The sequence below is a fragment of the Notothenia rossii genome (genome assembly GCF_949606895.1).
Source record: "Notothenia rossii genome assembly, chromosome: 1".
NCBI lineage: Eukaryota > Metazoa > Chordata > Actinopteri > Perciformes > Nototheniidae > Notothenia > Notothenia rossii.
The window spans coordinates 48,866,494-48,877,028 of NC_136912.1; the positions used below are offsets into that span (position 1 = coordinate 48,866,494).

Consider the following 10,535-nt stretch of genomic DNA (forward strand, 5'->3'; position numbering starts at 1 on the left):
CGTTTATTAACGCTAGAACATAGCGTTTTGTGAGTCGGTTGTCGTTGCTGGGTGAAAAGAGAACAGCTGTTTGCTGCGGAGCGCAGCGCGAGCAGATTACCATGAGCGGGAGCGCGCTCCTTCACTACAGACTTTCTCGTCACCTAACCATTCGCCAAAATGTTTTTAATACCAGCGGTAACCGGCCAAGCGTTGGGCAAAAAACAATCTTCAAATAAAAGAAAGTCACCGGAGGAGTTAAAGGAGACAAGGAGCATGAGAAGAAGAGGGAGAGAAAGTTTCAACCACACTGGCTTGATCGATGGAGTTGGCTTCAATATGATGATATAAACAAGGTCTTTTGTCGGCTCTGTACATCAATGCCGACCTATGCTGACAAGTAAGTGAAGAGTAGAAAATATAAAGGTATTGGCTATAGGGAAATGTCCCAGCAGTTTGGAGAATGAAGGTTCTAATCTAATCTATTACATAGTCCATTACATTTCTAACTCCTAATGACAGGAAGGCAAAAAGCGTATTATACAAATAATAATACTCATAATAATGATAATAGCAGACATTTTTTTAACAATGACCACAATATCATTATTTTAATAAACCAAATATGAACAATTGAGGAAAATGAGGAAGAACTGATGATTCAAATGTTGTAGTACAAGTAGTAATGTAGTTAGTGCATAAATTACTATTGCAACAAATGCGAAACTAAAACTGCGATATAATGTTTATGTAGCAATAATACACAAGACGTATATTTTTAAAATGTCTCCAGTACCATAACGTCGGAGCATAACGGTTGTAGTGGCATCCAAGGGTTTCCTCTTGCCACTATAGAGCGGGGTTGACGACATGCAATCCAAAACAATAAGCAGCCGAAGGTTTTCAGTCAAAAAAATGTAATTTATTAACAAAAAAGTATTGACTTAAATAGTCTCAAAATAACAAATCTTAAACAATATTTCGGCGATATACTTTCCTATATAAACTAAACAATACCTTGTTTACAGTCCAATTTGCAACACCAATCTCTGTCTACAATTTGCGGTCGAAAAACTGTTCCGCTCCCCGTCTCATCAGGTCTCCGAGCACACCGGCTGTCCTCAATTACCTCACTTAAATACACACCGGAAGGTACACGGAAACAGATCATATTACGACATAAAATCACTTCATAAAAACATATTCACCACGGCAACACAAATCACCCCTCCATCACTAAATCATTTATCAAATTATGAATCGAAATAATAACGTTGTGGCTCTAACAACGGTACCACGGTCTTTAATAATTCCGGCCCGGGGCCCGTTTGATACCGGGGCTCGGTAAAAAATGAGTGGGGGGCGAACGCACTAAACACTCCAGTGCATGACATTAAGGATTTTGGGAGATGGCCCCATTATTTACACTATTATGGGCCCTGTTAAAAATATTTGTAATGTTATCTACTGTAAATTGGTCGAATGAATGCTTCCTCATCCGGAAGCTGACCGAGCAGACCCGAGCAGCAGTCGAGAGGAGCCGAGCGCATCCGCGAAGCACACAACATGGTGACGTCGGAGTTCCCGTTAGCTGGCAAATCTAAATCTCTTCGGTCAAAATAATTTCCCTTTAGCGCAATACCGCTTCAGTTGCGCCACTTATGTGACAGACAAGAAGAGTATGTGACAGACAATAATAGTCAATTCTTATGTCTAACACGTAATGTGGAGAAAGAGATGTCCTGTCTGTGTTGATTGTGCGTTGATCTGTTGGTAATGCCTCGGGGTTCCGGTGGGCATGTAAACAAATGCATAATGCTGCGCTATACTTTGTGGCCTCACCCGGTTGCATAGCGATATTTATTGTTTAGGTGTCTTTTAATAAGCAGGTAGTCATATCATTAGCTAGAACTAGCTGGATCTGATCGATATGGACATAAACGCGAGGGAAGTCTTATCTGACGTGAGAGAGAGATCAGCTGCTGCTGACGAGTCGACACGCAGCCCTGCATGATCACATGCAGCGGTGAGCGGACAAAACACACACTTCAGGTTAGAATATCACTCGTGGCTATTTTAATTACCTCTCAAACTACTTAAACTAGTTATAGATATGTTTAGTTTTACTGTCGGGTCACTCATTACTGGATCCACGGGCTGCATGATACTGGCATAATAGATTGCCCGATCGGGCAACCAGCAGGTGAGGCTTCATTGCCCGAGCTAAATACTAGATGGCCCCTGGCCATCGGGCAGTCCTTAATGTTGAGCCCTGCACTCCGCCAGCGCCACAGTCACCCCCGTTGTGCGAGCCGGATGAGGCCCGCGGGCCGCCAGTTGATGGTCACTGCTTTAGTGTTTAATGATGGTGACCAACAACAATCATGAGCACCTACAGACGCAGTATAATATCTTCACTGTCGGGTTTTGACAGGAGGGGTAAACTGCGAACCAGATTAGTGGGTTAGCGTAGATAGCTTGAGCATAAAGTCAGAGTTCTCCATGATACAGAGGTGGATCTTTTTTTATCCTAGATCGCCAGGACAACCTATGCTGCAGACTCAACCTGGTTTGGACCAGGTTATGTTCAGAATTTAGGTTTGTAATCGGCTAACTACTCTGCAATACATTGTACGCATAACTCACCGATGGCCCCTGCTCCGAAGGTGTCATCGTTAAACTGATTGATTTCATCTTCCTCTTCTATCATCCCTTCATCTTCCTCCTCCAACGTACAGTCTTCATCCAGGGACTGCGTGGAAAACAGACGATGGGCCAAGAGACAGAGTGAGTGGAAGGGAGCCATGGAGATCACAGAAAAGATAGGGAAGAAAAATAGGAATGGTTAGCAAAAAAAAAAAAACGAGGAGGAGCAGAATAAATGACAAGAATAAGATTGTAAAATATCTCATGAAGCAGACTGAGAGGTTGGGACCTTGATAAGGGATCATTCCAAGATTGCAATAACATTATGGAATGTTTGCAATAACAAAACAAGGGCCCTGGACATGTGAATCCTTTCCATTCAGATTGTCTTTCTTTCTAAATACTATAATTGACAAACATTCTTGTAATTCAAAAAAAAGGAAAATTCTATTCTAACTTCATACATATTAGAACAAATATTCTATACCATATATGTGGGCCTTTTAGAGAGGGTCAACAATGTATAAACTAAGTATTAAGGCACAATTATTTATAAATGTTATATAAATGCTGAGCTGCATTATGTTATAATAATAATATTGATCGTGGTCTGACAGAGATAAGAGACAGAAGAGAGGTCACTGATTACGCTGAACAGCATCATGGGAAGGAACTACACTGGAATATAAGGAGTCTCTCATTTAGTTATTTGGATAGAACAGTGCTCAGGTCATCAGTTGAGCACAAGACATGATGGTTTAAGTGACTGGACACCTGAATAGTCCTGTAGGCTTAAGGTCGGTTCAGGTTCAGAAAAATGATGGGTTATATCCATACCGCATTACTACACAAGGTCTGTGTATTTTATTTTTCATTTATCAGCTTCCCACTGTGTTTCTTAAATTGTGCAGAAAGCTAAAAGAAAATGGGCTATCAGTATCAGTGCATCAACACACTAGTATAGTGGTTACTGCTTATCATGCCACATACACCATATGAATAAGTGTGATGATCAATGTGAGTCCCAACTGTTGGCCATGAGCCTAGGACAATACTTTCACTAAGCCAATCATTTATGGAAGTTTAACAATTGTTTTGGCTTGCCATGGTAACATGACAAATAGCATTGCACAGAGATGCACGGCAGAGGTCGAAATGTGGGAAATTAATGAAAAAAGTGAAGAATGAGGTGTTTAAAGAATCCAGTTTGACTTCAGACTAGTCCAACTGCACTCGTAACGTAGAGTTATAGAGTGTAGAGTGCGAGGAGGAACACTCACTGAGAAAAGCATTACATCGAGATAATAATATTTAGATAGCGTTAAGTATAACTGTTAGTATCTCCCCCAACAATATGAATAAAGAGAACTCGGGACTTCTTTCAGACAACCTGGAGGGAGCAGGAGTAGCAGTTAGCAACAATGCTAATGCTGACGTTATATCACGCAAGACCCACGTCGATGTAAAACTGCTGCTTTAAAACTAACCCACATGTTAATGTGAAGATACAGCTGGACACTTTTAAACATTGCCCTTTCATGAGTGAGATGTATTGATAAAACACTGCCCGTTGGATGGAGCTCACCCCTGGCTCATGTCACCAGGCAAGCGGGCTGACTCACAGGCCGCCAACCGCAATGGATTCAGCAGTCGCATAAACAATAGACACCATGCAGCATATAAATCACACTGTCTGTAATGACTAACAGAGCTCAGTGTAACATATGACATTGCCCTCAGGAATAGGACTCATGGGATTTAGGGTACAACACTCACCTGAAAACGAAACATCTATCTTTAGGCTTTTGGGAAAAGAAGTGCATCGGAAGGGAGCGTGGCGGCGCGCAAGTGACGCAGCCAGGACGTCCACTTGAACGTGCCTTGCGGAACAACGTGAACGAGCACGCATCTGGAAATAGAGAGGGGCGGGGCCAAGCCGCTGCGGACGCTTCTAGGCTTGTTTGAGACGCGTTGCGGCCGTTGCGGCTTGCCTCGAAAGTAGACGAGAATAGCCGATCGCAGCCGGGGGAGGTCTCAAAAAAAGACTTCGGCTTCTTCTTCTTCTTCTTCTTCTTCTTCTTCTTCTTCTTCTTCTTCTTCTTCTTCTTCTTCTCTCGGTTTTTTGGCGGATTGCAAACCACTTTAAGGTGCATACCGCCACCTCCGGAGTCGGCTTGACTCGGTTTGCATTTATAAAGAATGCACACATGTGTTTAATCGTTAATGTCAGATATGTACTAAGTAAATACATTTATTCCTGCTCAAGATTAGATTCAACTTTATTGTTATTGCACATATTACAGGTACTGAGACAACGAAATGCAGTTTAGCTTCCAACCAGGAGTGCAACAAGCAGTAAAGTGAAAAGTAATGTACACAATCTACAGAATAAAATATAGAATGAATTGAATGATGAATAAAAAGTGAGGGGTATGAATACACTAGATATACACAGCAGCCTGTGAGCAGTATGAACAGTGTGTATGAATATGCTAAGATATATAAAGTATGAAAACGGTAAGCAGTGCAAGTATAGTATAAAATATATGGATATTAATTTCATAATGATAAACATTGTGGAACAATGATGAAAAATGTGAATGGAAGGGGCGACGTAAAACTGACACAAAACAACAACAAACTTTTGCCGAGCCAATTGGTGAGTTTCATCACCAGCTCGTGGTAAAAACCACCAATGAGCGCCCAGCTCGAGATACCAGCGAGTCGTTTCCCATCAAGCATTTCGCTTCTGCAGCCCGTGGAGAGGAACTGCGCCGCCTCGCCGCGCCTCGCTCTCAAGGCTGCGGGCGTCTTTGTCCCGCGAGATTTCAACGTCTCATGTAGGCGAGCCTCCAGAGCAAGTCGGACAAAAATGACTAACCATCATGCAACGCACTAGCAAGACGTTGATCGCAGCTGCCCAGGTCTGCGCAGGTCTCGCTTGTCTCAAACAAGCCTAGTAATACACTAGGGCTGCAGTTGAATAGTCCATTTAGCTTAGGAACCTTCCTAACGGAGTGAAATGACCCGGAAGTCCCTCAGTGGCAGCCATGATAAGTGCCGTTCGAATTCTCTAGAATGATAGGAAAGGAGGTTTCAAACTTCCTTTATAACCTCCTTTAGCTTAGGAACCACTGGACCTCCCTAACCGAAAGGAGAGGAGAAAATGCTGCCCCACAATGCCTTGCAGCCGCAGCATTTGACGTCACACAACAGTCGGCCGTTCACGGACACAAACGATTATGTCGGAGAAATTATATCATGAAAGTTACGGTGCTTATTAAGCATTTTAAAACGTAGGTGGTAAATTGCCAAAAGGCTTTGTTTTTACTGAAATTATCAAATAAAGTCAACATTTCACTGAGCTGTGTGGGGTTTGTTCAACTTTTAAAAGATGTTTGAATGGTGATATACACAGTGATAGGTTTTAAAGACTAACGTTTATAATAAATACATTTGTATTGATTTTAAGATATTTTCATAGTTCATACAATCATACTGGGATCATTTGTATTAATGTGGACCGGAGGGAGAGGGTGGCGAGCATAAGTATCACTTTCATTTTTATTTCAATTCCAATTTTGGTCGTGAAGAATATGTTTCTCTGTTGTCCCCGTTCATAAAGCATAACACAACAGCATCAGAGCACGGTGCAGAGTCTCTAGATGAGTTTACAGTAGTCCCTCGTTCTTATTAAACATCCATGTTGTAGTCCGATGTATAGAAAACTGTAGTTTCCATAGTTTCCCCACAGCAGCAGACGCACAAAATGACGTCCGCTGGCGCATCATAAACACGTAGGATAGTGAAAGTGCAGTCGGATTCTCCTAAATCCTTTTGAATTCTCCTATCCACTATCCCTTACCCCGTGACGTTTCACTCAGAGGTCAAGGAATAGGAGATAGGGTTAGAACTTAGGAGCTGATTTTTAAACTATCCGAACGCAACCCAGGCTTGTTTGAGACGAGCTGCGGCTCGCCTCGAAAGTAGACGAGAATAGCCAATCGCAGCCGGGGGAGGTCTCAAAAATCTCGCCTGAAGTCGGACAGCTCGGAGACAGCTGTCACTACCCGATCCGTCCCCCTGCCCGATCGGTACTGCGCATGTGCGAGATGGTCCGCCATATTGGAGAACTCAGGACGGCAACGTTTTGGCAAAGCTGAAAAATAAAACGAGAGAGAGATGAGTTATTGTTCTTACAACGTGACTTCACTATTATTTAACAACTCTTTTTATTGGGTTCTTTTATTTGGGGTTAAGTACATTGTCAGAATAAGTGAGAAATGAATTTAACTTCTGTTAGACAGCTATATGCCATACATTTTTGCATACATTCACAGTACATATTTATTCAGTATGATAGCTAATGATACGCTGCTTTCAAACCATGAGTTAACAACGTATGCTTCACTTGGATGCTGTCTGAAGGTGTACACAGGTCTGAGATGGACTTGGTATCACATTAAGAACGATATTCAGTAAGTCTGGCAACAATAGCTGGTTTAAAGAGCTTGACCCACAGGTGGCATAGAGCAGAAAGACTAGGGCCTTTCATATTGCTAACAGCGAATATGTAATATTAGCTAATAAACAGATAAAATGCAGTTGAACTTTCTCTGCAACAGGTGGCTTCGTGATCTTTGGCGCGGCGCTCCCCGTCACCTGTGAGTCGAGGTCATTCTTGGTAGTGACAGCCAATCACGTTCACGTCTGCTACCAAGATTTGAGAGCTCTGGCCAATCAGCGCCCGTATTGCTACCAAGAATTGACCAACCAGCGTCTCCGTAGGCGGGGTATACTCTGCGTACGCCGCGAGCGAGAGATTCACTTCTTCCCAACATCACGAAAGTAAGTACATCATCCTTTAACTATGTTGTCAATGCTTATAAACTGTCATATTAGATGTATAGATATATTTTAAGTAAACAACATGTTGCTCAGGGACATTTTACTAATGACTAGCGAACCGGACATATCCCGTCAACATCACTGTATGCTTGTTTACCGGTAGCGATAATTATGTACATATCGTCAATTTAATGTTGAACTGCCTGTACTTTTTAATGTTTAATGTTAACCATTTGTGCAGATAGCATGAAGTACAAAAGATCGCCGATGCCAGGGCTGCCAACATTTGAGTTCAGCTTGGAGTGAGATTTCTTTTTGGTGAACCGAAAAAAGAAACGTTCATGTGTGTTATGTATTGAACATGTACAAACTAGGGTTTCCCACTAATGTACCGGACGCTACAGTGGAATACGCACATACACAGCTACCCGCGACTGTTACAATGAAGGCTCGATAATCAGCTCACAGCATATGAAATGGCATATAGGTGTAAGCAGAGGTAAAGTGCTATTTTATAAGTGGGGGGGGGGGGGGGGTCCTCACCTCCGGGGGGTCCGGGGGCTCCCCCGGGAAGATATTTTTTTTAAATATTGAAGTTAAATGCATCAACCTGGTGCATTTTGAGAGCAAAATGAATTTAAGGATACATCTCTCAACACCCATATGAAACAGAACTGTAAACAGATTTTCTTTTTCTTTATGGACATTTTACAAATCACTCCCCTTTTAAACTGTATTCTTGTTTTACTGTCAGAGTATTTCATAACTGTTTTTCCTTTATTCTCATAAATGGTGACCAAAACGTTTGAGACCCACTGAGATAACTAGACTAAAGTTATCTAAACACTCAGAGTCCCTTACCTCACTGAGCTGTAGTTATCTCTCTCAGTCTGACAGGAGAGAGCTCTCCCTCTCATTGTTTGAGAAACAGCTTCTAATATCTGTTAGCGCAGCTAGCTAACCAGATGCTAACAACAACAATGCAAATAGTGAGTTTGGTAGAAATATACTGTATAATAGTAAAGTTATTTAAGATTTAACATTATAAATATTCACCAAAATTATTCAAAAGCATATTCCTCAAAACTCTCTGCTGTAGTATGACCACCAGGACACTGTGATGTGTGTAGTGAGTTTGGTAGTATTATACTGTATAATAGTGATTGAATATTATTGTATTCTCTTTTTTCGGAGTTGCACTTTGCAGACTGTGTCTGAGCTCTCGTTTCTTCTCCGGCTGCGGATAGAGACCAATGTGACGTGTCCAGCTCGGAGGAGGGCGCGTATTGGCTTTTTTTAAAAATCAAAATGTGATTGTTGTTCGTTGTCAACCTTACCACGGTACTTAGGAGACGTCATTTGTGTCTGAATAACGTTTTGTTCATGAGTTATTGATCCGTGAAATCAGAATCTCCAAATAACTTTCCAACTTTGCTGAACTAAGCCAGAAGACCGTCTCATTTCGTAGACCGCTCGGTTTGCTGTTCCTTCACTTTATTTTTATATTTATATACATTTATTTTGGACGAAAACTTAGCGTGAGGAAAGTCAAGTGTGGCGTGAGTGCGTGAGATATGGGTTAATTGCGTGACTCTCACGCTCAATGGGTGAGTGTTGGCAGCCCTGCCGATGCTAATGTAGCGTTAGCGTTAGCATTTCTCCCCCGGGCTTAAATTGTGTATTATAGAATGATCACACCGGTGTGACAGTAGTCTTCAAATGGTTCACGAAATATAACTACTACTCTTACTGTTTAACATTTTGGGTTACTTAATGTTACTTCATATTAAGGCTAATAAAACTGACAAGGCTAAGGCTGTAATGCTAACTAACGTGCTTGCTACTAGCTAGGTAGCTAACTTAATCCAGCCACTCCTGGTTCTTTCATCAGACGGGAAGCGAAAGAACGAGCAAGACCCATTGCTGGTATGATAACAACCTGGTACTAAGCACACAGGCATCTTCTTAAAGTTATCTTATCTTCGCCAGCGCCATATAGATAGATTATACTATCTATATGGCGCTGATCTTAGCTATTTCTTAGTGGAGGAAAAACAATTATGACATCACTTATGCGACTCTGGGATTTGTAGTCTTTCTAGTTGCGTATTTTTCATAGTCTTATATTTCAACAGTTTTACGACTAACTGTGACTTTCTTGACTTGGAAATTATTTTTTAAGATTGACAAACAGCACAATTCAAACGGGATCGAAAGATAAGTTGTCTCTCTCCATTGACTTCAATACATAATTTTTTTTTATTTTTCCGAAAATAAGGTCCCATGGACCGGAAGTAGATGGGCGTGACTTCGCCACTCTACACAGCGAGTCTCTTTAGAAATTGTAATGCTTGTTATTAACCATCTAAAAATGCATGAAAATATGTTTTTCTTACTGAAATTAAAGTGGACCTATCATGCTATATTTGATTAATATAGTGTAGGACCATACCTATATAAGGCATATTTATACTTTTTATTTTTCAAAATACCAAACAGATCAAGCATTTTAGCCATTCCTCATTTCGCTCAATTTAACACTGTCTTTGCATGGGCTGATTCTGTGAGAACAGCACCATCTACAGGCCTGGCATATGTACTACAGCCTCTCCAGCGCTTAACGAATGGCAACGTCTGTGGCTGTCTCCTCCTGATTGGTGGAGTTGGCCCAATAGCCGTAGCGCCACTTCTGTGTCGTCATAAAAGCGTTCAAATCTGGATCAGTCTGTATCAGATCCGTTGCAGCCCCTTTTTAAGAGATTTGGGTATGGAGGAAAATAGAGAGGATTGTGTTTTCTGACACTTACTGAGTTCCCTGGAACACCGGGGACACATATTCATGTTTAAAATACGTACAAAAGTGCATTTTGCATGATAGGTCACCTTTAAATTATTATTATTAACAACAATTTGGTTTTAATATGTTTTTTCACAATTTCCACACTGTGGATTATTCACTGGGGTGAGGCGGGGTCTGCTGTTCCCTCAGCCACCAGAAAACAGCTCCAGCTGCAGTACCCCGGGAAGCCCTCTTCTGAGTAAAAACCCTGTAACATTCCTTG

The 10,535-nt window shown here is 41.6% G+C and overlaps 1 long non-coding RNA gene across 1 annotated transcript; it reads right to left on the reverse strand.

Moving 5' to 3' along the window:
• Positions 1–6: 6 nt before the first annotated feature.
• LOC307016985 lies at positions 7–4,433 on the reverse strand. The gene is made up of 3 exons (XR_013801990.1): positions 4,402–4,433; positions 2,626–2,731; positions 7–1,112 (listed from the first exon to the last, which is right to left on the reverse strand). It is a non-coding gene; the product is annotated as an uncharacterized lncRNA (long non-coding RNA).
• Between the last annotated feature and the right edge of the window lie 6,102 nt (positions 4,434–10,535).